We start from the raw sequence: 9,810 nt of genomic DNA on the forward strand, positions 1-9,810 counted from the left end.
CCTCTGTCTCAGACACTGACTTTAGAACAGCTGCTGGTTCGCTAGTGTTGACAGTCCGGAGTGCATTAACTTCCTGAGCTATGAAGCTACTGGCTATGGTAGCCACTGACTCAACAAAATAATAATTGAGTGTAGTTGCCACATCAGCTGGGCATTGCAGAGTTGTGCCCTCAACCCTCAATTCAATTGGCTTGGCTGTCATAGTGTTTTGATCAGTTAATTATTTTATTTGGCTCCATATAGCTTTTGAGTTGCCCTGAGCATTTTCAATAATTGTGATAAAGAAGTCCGCTTTTGCTTTTCTCAGTTCCCTTGTTGCCTTGTTTCTTAGCCCTGCAAATATATGTCTGTCATGGGACATCATTGATTTTATGGCAGTTTTTAAGGCACTGTCCCGCTGCTTCATTACATTTCTGACATGTCCGTTCATCCAGGGGAGAGTCTGTTTCTTATTTTTATGTTTTATCCTGATTGAAAATTCATTGATTGTGGCCTGTAATTTTCCCGTAAAGTTTTGACTGGTTACTTCTAAATCATTTTCAAGTACTAGATCTTCCCAATCTAAGTTTTGTATAGTATATCTGAAGTCTTCTTGCTTGTTTTTTGGGATGCCAAAGGATTCTTTATTACCTGCATATACGCAGTGAACCGTTTGCCAGTTCGTTTTCTAGATACCAGCACCATATTGTGATCTGACAGCCCTGTTACCATATTGTATGATTTTGTAATCCTTTCAGGTCTATTTGTTAAAATTAGGTCAAGTCAAACATGTATTTAGATAATCCTTAGTTTGTGAATGTTTAATTGTGTATTTAAAGGTCACATGTCATGCTTTTCCGGTTATTACCCGTCCCCTTGTGTGTTATGAAGGTTTTTCTGCATGTAAACAGAGTCAAAACCCTCCAAGTACACCCTGTAGCGAGTAAAACTCTAAAACAGAAAATACCTCCCCAAAACGCCTCGTTGGTGAAACGTCATCATGACGTCATCATCCATTTGATTCTTCCGGGTACGTGCTTACGAAAGCACGTACCCGGAACTAAATGGGCCAATCCGTGGAGCCGTTACGTTACGTCCGCGGAGCCGTTACGTTAAGCCCCCGCTGATTGGTCCAAATTGACCAATCCACACACACATACTCAGAGCATGCAGCCCTGCGGATTTCTGCTCCCTGGCTGCAGGCTGATAACAAGACAGTTTGGATCGCGCGAAATTCTCTCTGCAGACCCATTCTCACAGCGTTTATCAACCTATAAACCTTTTTCTTACTCAATATCAAGCCACACTTATTGTTTTTATTTCGGCTGTGACTTTGTGTGTGTTCAGGTTGAGTTTGGCTGTGTATCGCCAAACAAGGAATTCACGGGGGAGGGGGGGGGGGGGGTAGGAGCTGCAGCGAGCCGTTTAGTGGAGAAAGTGAATACTGCTGAATACACATACTTTACAGAGATGCTGTATGCGAAACCAATGTGAGTTTGGAAAATTGCACAGTATTTTTCTATTTTAGTATACCTCAACAATGGAATTATGATCAGTGGAAATGGCCATGACATGTGACCTTTAAGGTTACGTTTTTTCTTCTAGTTCAGTGAGTTTTGAGTGATGAGACATATACTTTAAGGCAGTGGTTCTCAACTGGTGGGTCGCGACCCAAAAGTGGGTCGCGGACCCGTTTCTAGCTGGTCGCAGATGTGTGAGTAAAAAAAAAAATGTGTAAAAGAAAATTACTTTTTTGTTTTTTTTGGGAGAAAAAGTCAAACTTTTATTTTGAAGGCTCGATTTCCTAACGCTGTGCATGCAGTAGGCCTTGGACTGAAAGTACCAGAGATCATAAGTGGTTTTGAAAACTTCTGTCACGTAGTGATCATCTTCTCAATAAAACATCTTTGCTGATGTTTTTTCGAGTCTTCTGGCCAATCAGAATCAAGATGGTTGCCGGAAGTCCCCACGGAGAATAACTTTGCGGTAGAACTATTCTTTATACACCCATGGGTACAGCTTCAGATAAAAATGAACACATAATGAAATATGACCCCCAGTTTGATGATTGACAGGTCACAGAACAATGGGGTCTATCTACCCTTACCCACAATTTAAAGTATTTCACACAGACTATGTCCTCTTTGCTCTTTTCTCTGTGTGGAGCAGCAAGTTCAGCTGTCAGAACAAAGTGAAAAACAAACAATGGCATAAAATATTATTAATATGTCGTAATCTATCTATTTTCTTCTCAGAGTGAATGGGTAGTTTATATGTTAGTATTTCAAAAAATCTCCTGGGGAGAATCCCCCCACACCCCCCTTCTGGGGTTAGGTTTTCAGCACGTGTGCCTTTTTATGTTATACAGTTCAGCTTTGATTCCATCATCTCATTAAACCTTATTTAAAAGCATTCTTTTGTTCTGTGAAGGGATATATGCACTGTACTTCACTTTCATTAATATTGTATGCTGCAAAGCGTATATATTATTGCAGGATTTTTTGTTGAATAGATTTGAATGGTTCAAAATGTTGGGTCGCGATCTATTGACTAAGGAAAAAGTGGGTCCCGAGGCCTGACCAGTTGAGAACCACTGCTTTAAGGGAATCTGTGGAATCTCAGCTTTCATATGATACGTTTGTGCAGATAGCATGAAGTAAAAAAGATGGCTTTTGCCAGTTATGTGCTAAAGTAGCGTTAGCCCCGTTAGCTGTTAGACTTGTGTTTTGTTTAGTTAAAAATTGTTAATATCGTCAGTTAGCTGAGTTTTTTCCCGTTAAGTGGGTAAGCATCATTAATAGGTTGTTACATTTTAAGAAGTCCTGAGATGCTGTTTCTTGCTAGATGTCCCACCGGCGGGACAATCGGGTTATACAGGTTAACAAGGTGGCTGCTAACGTTAGCTTACAGCTTATTGCAGTGCTGCCGCCATCCTCTCGACTCCAACGCGGGACGATTAAACATAAACGTGCAGCAGGGTTGTCACAGTGTTGTCGCCAATCTTATTGTAAAGTTGCACAGCTTTTTTACTGCGGAATCCAGTTTGTTAATGTTCAGTAGCCAACAGCTATCATAGACTAAACTGCTAACCACTAACGTTTGGCTAACTTGCTAGTTAGCTCTGCTCTATATATTACAAGCTAATATGACTAGCTAATGTCACACTGTGTGAACTAAAATAGTTGTTGTATTACTACACCATACATGCTTGGTCCAAATCTCTGCTAAAATTATTATTTTTAACAAAATTATCATTAAAGTATCTTTTTTTTTTGTATTTGTATCACACTTGGCATAAACTATTTTAGTTCATCTATTAGAACGGGAGAATTAAAATAATGAATTGTGGTAATCAAAAACAATGTATTTAAAGAAAAACTCAGCCATGCATGAAATAACATAGGAAAATAATACCGGTAATTTTTTACCCATGTTGTGCCTTAGAAGTGTAGTGATACAAAGATGATTTTTATTTAAAAAAGTAAGAAAATTAGAATTGGTGTTGATCAAAAACAGGTTAATTGAGTAATTCCTGGAAGTAATTTATTGCAAAGATATTTACAATTTAAATTAATTTGGGTCACTTTTGACACATGTTGGTTGTATGTTGTGTAACAAAGGGTTACCATGACAGCTGTGATGTTCACTCTTTTGACAGAGCACCAGTGGACAGTGAAGACTATGGAACAGAAGATGTGATGGCTTTGTGTGGAAAGCTGGTGAAGCCAGCCAGTGACTCCTCATCAGTCTCTCCAGGCAGCACCCAGCTATTCTTCCATCTTGCAGATGAGAAGACTTTGATCTGTGAGTAATAACTAACTTGTGTCTAACATAATATTGAATGTCAGTGTTTCCCCCTAGGTTTACTGCTGATATATTCTTTAAATCCTCTGGAGCAGAGAGAGGAGCTGTGGATTATTGTTATTGATTAATGCATCAGTGTTTCTTAGGGGCAAAAACGCTAAACTCAACTTAAAATGAAAGCGTTTAGTTTTTTTTTTAAACACCTTGAATTTCAGGGAGGGGGCTCCGTTGGCGGGGCGCAACTCCCCTCCAAGACTATGGTAGGGGAAGCACTGAATGTGGTTTAGTAAAGTATTTAAAAATACCCCACATTGTACATGTACAGGACAATCAGACCTTGTTCAACAAAGATCATCAGACAATTGTTTTGTCTTTGAGGTACAGCCGCAGCAGAGTCTGAGTTTGAAGAAAACCCTAAAATGTTATTTAGTGTTGTTTAATCAATCAATCAATATTTACTGGTCTTGAATTTCCTCACTGGAATACAAAATGCTCAAATCTTATTGTACAGGGACATTATGCAGATCTAATCACCTGAAGATGAAAATATAGATTCAGCAATATGTACCATTTTAAGGAAATAGACTGTTAGCGGTATTGACCGAAGCTCCGCAGCTGTAGCTAAGGGCTGCTAATGAAAACTCAAGTGCTCAATTGGTTGGTTTTTCTTTTTTATTAAGAATTGACCAAGCATATCTTCTAAACTTATGAAATAATGAGAAAAATATGAACGGCTCTTCATAGAGCCACGTCCACACAGCTTTAAAGTTGTAGGAAGCTGAAGCATTGCATTCGTGCCAACGGCTAGTTGTCGTTTCTAAGGTATTAGAAAGTTGGTGTTCTGGAAGTTTTAGCATAGGATCAATGCCCTTGGGATGCTCTCAATAACTGTTTTACAATTTTGTGTGTGTGTGTTTTGTGTAACCCTGCTTCAAAGGTCCATCATACAAGATGTAGGGGATCTATTGGCAGGTGCTGATAATAACATCCATCATTATGGTTTACTAATAGTCATCACTTCACTTCCTCCTCCAGCACCAGGACACAGCAGGAACCTACGCCAGGATCCTGTTTGTGGTATTCAGCTCCGCCTTCAATACCATCATACCGGCTCTGCTGCAGGACAAGTTCTCCCAGCTGCACGTGCCCGACTCCACCTGCAGGTGGATAACAGACTTCCTGTCTGACAGGAAGCAGCACGTGAGGCTGGGGAAACACGTCTCTGACCCCCGGACCATCAGCACCGGTTCCCCTCAAGACTGCGTTCTTTCCCCTCTGCTCTTCTCCCTCTACACCAACAGCTGCACCTCCAGTCACCAGTCTGTCAAGCTCCTGAAGTTCGCAGACGACACCACCCTCATCGGACTCATCTCTGGTGGGGACGAGTCTGCCTACAGGTGGGAGATGGACCATCTGGTGACCTGGTGTAGGGACAAGCACCTGGAGCTCAACGCTCTCAAGATAGTGGAGATGGTTGTGGACTTTAGGAAGAACGCAGCACCACCCATCCCCATCACTCTGTGTGACTCCCCAGTAACTGCTGTGGAGTCTTTCCGCTTCCTGGGCACCATCATCGCCCAGGACCTCAAACGGGAGCAGAACATCTGCTCCCTCACCAAAAAAGCACAGCCGAGGATACTCCATCACCATCTGACACGCTGCAGCCACAGCCAAGGATAAGGGCAGGCTGTAGCGTGTCATCCGTTCTGCAGAGAAGGTGATCGGCTGTAATCTGCCATCCCTCCACGACCTGCACGCCTCCAGAACCCTGAGGCGGGAAGATAGTGGCCGACCCTTCCCACCCTGGACACAAACTGTTCACCCCCCTCCCCTCCGCGCTCCATCAGGACCAAAACATCTCTCCATCAGGACCAACACCTCTCTCCATCAGGACCAAAACCTCTCTCCATCAGGACCAAAACCTCTCTCCATCAGGACCAAAACCTCTCTTCATCAGGACCAGAACCCCTCTCCATCAGGACCAAAACCTCTCTCCATCAGGACCAACACCTCTCTCCATCAGGACCAAAACCTCTCTCCATCAGGACCAAAACCTCTCTCCATCAGGACCAAAACCTCTCTTCATCAGGACCAGAACCCCTCTCCATCAGGACCAAAACCTCTCTTCATCAGGACCAGAACCTCTCTCCATCAGGACCAACACCTCTCTCCATCAGGACCAGAACCTCTCTCCATCAGGACCAAAACCTATCTCCATCAGGACCAAAACCTCTCTCCATCAGGACCAGAACCTCTCGCCACCTCAACAAGGCTCGCCCCCCCCCCCCCTACTGACACTTTACCTCAGCCACAACGCATTCCATTCCATCCATTATGCATTACATAATGGAGATCACAGGATGGTAAATAATGCAATGTTTAAAAATGGCTTACTGCACATATTTTATATTCTATAATTTATTGCATTATATTTCGATGTAAATTACTGCTTTATTTTATTGCTATCTTACTATATTTTTTATTAGTGTTCTTAATATAGTTCACTATCTGTGTACTTTTTTATTTTTTAATTTGTATTTATGCACCATGACACCTAGTCAAATTCCTCGTACGTGTGAACCTACCTGGCAATAAACCCGTTTCTGATTCTGATCTTTTTGTCCTCTAGGTTGCACTGCCACATCTACAGTATGGACAGAGGAAACATGATTGGGCCTCAAGTTTTTTGCAGCCAATATAAATTATCCTACAAACTTGGGATAGGAGGGTGAGTGAACAAGTTATCCATTGGTTGGAACCTACATTGTTAGACGTACTAAATCCTGCACACTGCTCCTTCAAATTGACAATGTGAACATATGTCGCCATTTTGTAATTCCTGTTATTTTCAGTTGAGAATGTTTCAAAGTACTCTTAAAAAATTCAACTAACTTTTTTTTTTTTACTGTTTATAAGTATGATGTTTAAATATGTATTTATTAGTTGCACTATAATTCTACAAATATTTTTATATTTTAAGTTTTCAGAGTAATCGTTTCCTACAAAACATTTTGTGATGTCATTTTATTGAACCTGTTTGATTGGAAAATGTTAGAAAAAAGCTGTAACATAACAGTATTCTAGCTGTAGAACTTTAAAATCTGTATTTATTTTAGTGTTTGATCATACAAATCTAATAAAAAAAATGTAAAAAACTGTTTTTCTCATCAGAACTTTATTTAAGGTATTTGAATGTAACATTTTAAGACAATGGATTTTGAAAAGAGAGGAAAGTGTTTTCCTGTAAAATCTTTAAGGACAATTCCTGTATATTAATTGCTTTTGCACTTTATTTCAGTTAAAGTATTTTTACTTTAATTTTATGTTTTTTGTTTGGCAGCCTGCTGCTGCCAGTTATTTGACCGTTTTTTTTTACGGGTTTTTTGCCCGTAGAAGTTTTAGTGCTGTACTTTTAATAAAGGTTATTGACTGTAAAAAGAGCAGATAAACCTGTAAAATAACAGTGTTTCACTGCTGAACTTTAAGTTATGTCACTTTATTGAAGGTGTTTGACCGTAATAATTTATGATAAAACTGTAAAATAACAGTATTTCAATGCTGAACTTTAAGTTCTGTCACTTTATCGAAGGTGTTTGACCGTAATAATTTAGGATAAAACTGTAAAATAACAGTATTTACATGCTTAACTCTAAAATATGTCCGTAATAAACAAGGGAAGATACCTGTAAAATAACAGTGTTTCTCTGTAAAGGAAATTAATTATATTTACTGTGAATTTAAAGATTTTTCCTATTATTGTAATTAGGATATTTCACTGTAGTTTGAAGGTACATTTTTGGAAGCACCAGCTGCCAGATTTTTACAGTTTTTTTTACAGTGTAGATTGTGTACATTACTTTTCACTTTACTGCTTGTTGCACTCCTGGTTGGAAGCTAAACTGCATTTCGTTGTCTCAGTACCTGTAATATGTACAATAACAATAAAGTTGAATCTAATCTTGAGCAGGAACAAAAGTATTTACTTAGTACATATCTGACATTAACGATTAAACCATGGATTAAACACATTTGTGCATTCTTTATAAAATGCAAACCGAGTCAAGCCGACTCCGGAGGTGGCGGTATGCACCTTAAAGTTGTTTGCAATCCGCCAAAAAAACGAGAGAAGAAGAAGAAGCCGACTCCGAGCTGTCCGACTTCAGGCGAGCTTTTTGAGACCTCCCCAGGCTGCGATCGGCTATTCTCGTCTACTTTCGAGGCAAGCCGCAGCTCGTCTCAAACAAACCTATTGATTAGAGTGCACAAAATAAATAAAATAATTCAGAGAAGAAAAAGAGATATGTTATATATCAAAACCCAGTTAGATTAATATTCATTTGATTGCACACTTCGTTTGTTTGTTTGGATACGTAGCAAATTAACATTTTAAATAGCACTTAATGACTGACTGAATGGAAATGACAATAAATGAAAATGTAAAACGAAAAAAGCGATAATGAAAATGTTTCCAAAAAATGAATAAAATGATTTTTGACCACTTTGTTGTTCAGATATATCACATATTTGCAACTAAATGATACATGAATTGAAACAAAAGACGGTATAAACTGAGGAGTGACTCCCGTGAGGTTCATGTATTTTCTTCACTCCGTTGGGAAACTGCTCTCATGTCAAGAAGCATCAGATCAGTGCATGCGCTGCATCGTCCAATCAGTGAGCGATACACAGTAAGGGGCTGGGCGAGTGTCTTAGGATTTCATCGGAGGATGGTCTGATGGTTCCTCGGTTATCGCTCCTCCATTATCGCTCCTTGCTCCTCCGGCAAAAATAAGGCCATTGGGACGCTATTCAAGATGGCGCAGACAAATCAACTTCGGGTGAGACCAAGACCGAGGAGCGAGGAAATGAAAAATAAGAGAAGTGAGAAGGGCCCATAGCCAGCCATTGGAAATGAATGGTGAAAAAAAAACGTAGGGTTCCTACAATTTCAGAGGCGTTATGTAGAAATACTACGTCCCAAGTTGTGGACCAACGTAGTTATTACACGTTTTTTTATGAGACTGGGTTGGATCTCCTCCTCCTTCCTATTGAGAAGGACATTCCTGTTATCCACAGTGAAGTAATAGACTAGTACAGGGACATGGCCCCCAGAAGGTTGCTGCTGTAATGGAGGAAGGAGAGACAACAAGTGAAGACACGAAAACATATTTAACAACTTCCAAGTGCAAAGAAAGATACAAGATATAAAGAAACTTAGTGACAAAAGAAGTTAATAAAATATTTGATTTCAGATTTCAAGACATTTTAAAAATAAATTCAGTAAATTTGCAGTATTTTTGCATGTTCTTAATACATATTTTTGCACCGTTTTTTCAGCATTTTTGATGTGTTTTGTCCAATTAAATTAAGTAAATGAGTAGGAGAGGAGAGCAGAATGCACTAAGTGTAATTGTTGTAACTAAACTTAGCCCTACTTGTAGTTTGGAGTGTAGGTTGGTTTGCGTATTTATGTAGACAACAGCCTTTTTCAGTTTTGTGTGAAGAGTTTTGTTGATTTTGAAGTGTTATTTATTTTAATACCACAAAAATCATTCAAAGGACTTAATGTTGTGCTAAAATAAACAAATTATTATAGCAATTTTAACTAGTAGCATAGAAAACGTGCACATTGTGGCATAGTTTCCTTTGTTGTTGTCTGCTCTTGTGCGTAGTGAATACTAAAGAAGAACATTGTAACTGATTATTTTGTAGAATTATGTTGAGTATAAACAATTGCGTGAGTGTGAGGGTATTACAATTAATTGGTCGGTAAGGCAGAGATGTGCAACTATATTTAACTTTTAGTTTTTATTTTTTTTTTATAAATTATTATGGGATGTGCCCTTTTTCTCACTTGAGCCCCTGCCCCCCAAAATGTCTTTGCACGTCCCTGCAGGTAACTTGAAAACATAAAGGCCCTCTCTGGAGTTCGGTTTGTCCATTCTGAGCTACTGTAGGAACAAGGTGGATCCTAGACAAATAATCACCGGACTATTAGTGTCAGGTGAAGCCTATGGTTGCACCGGC

This window comes from Notothenia rossii, assembly GCF_949606895.1.
Source record: "Notothenia rossii genome assembly, chromosome: 10".
NCBI lineage: Eukaryota > Metazoa > Chordata > Actinopteri > Perciformes > Nototheniidae > Notothenia > Notothenia rossii.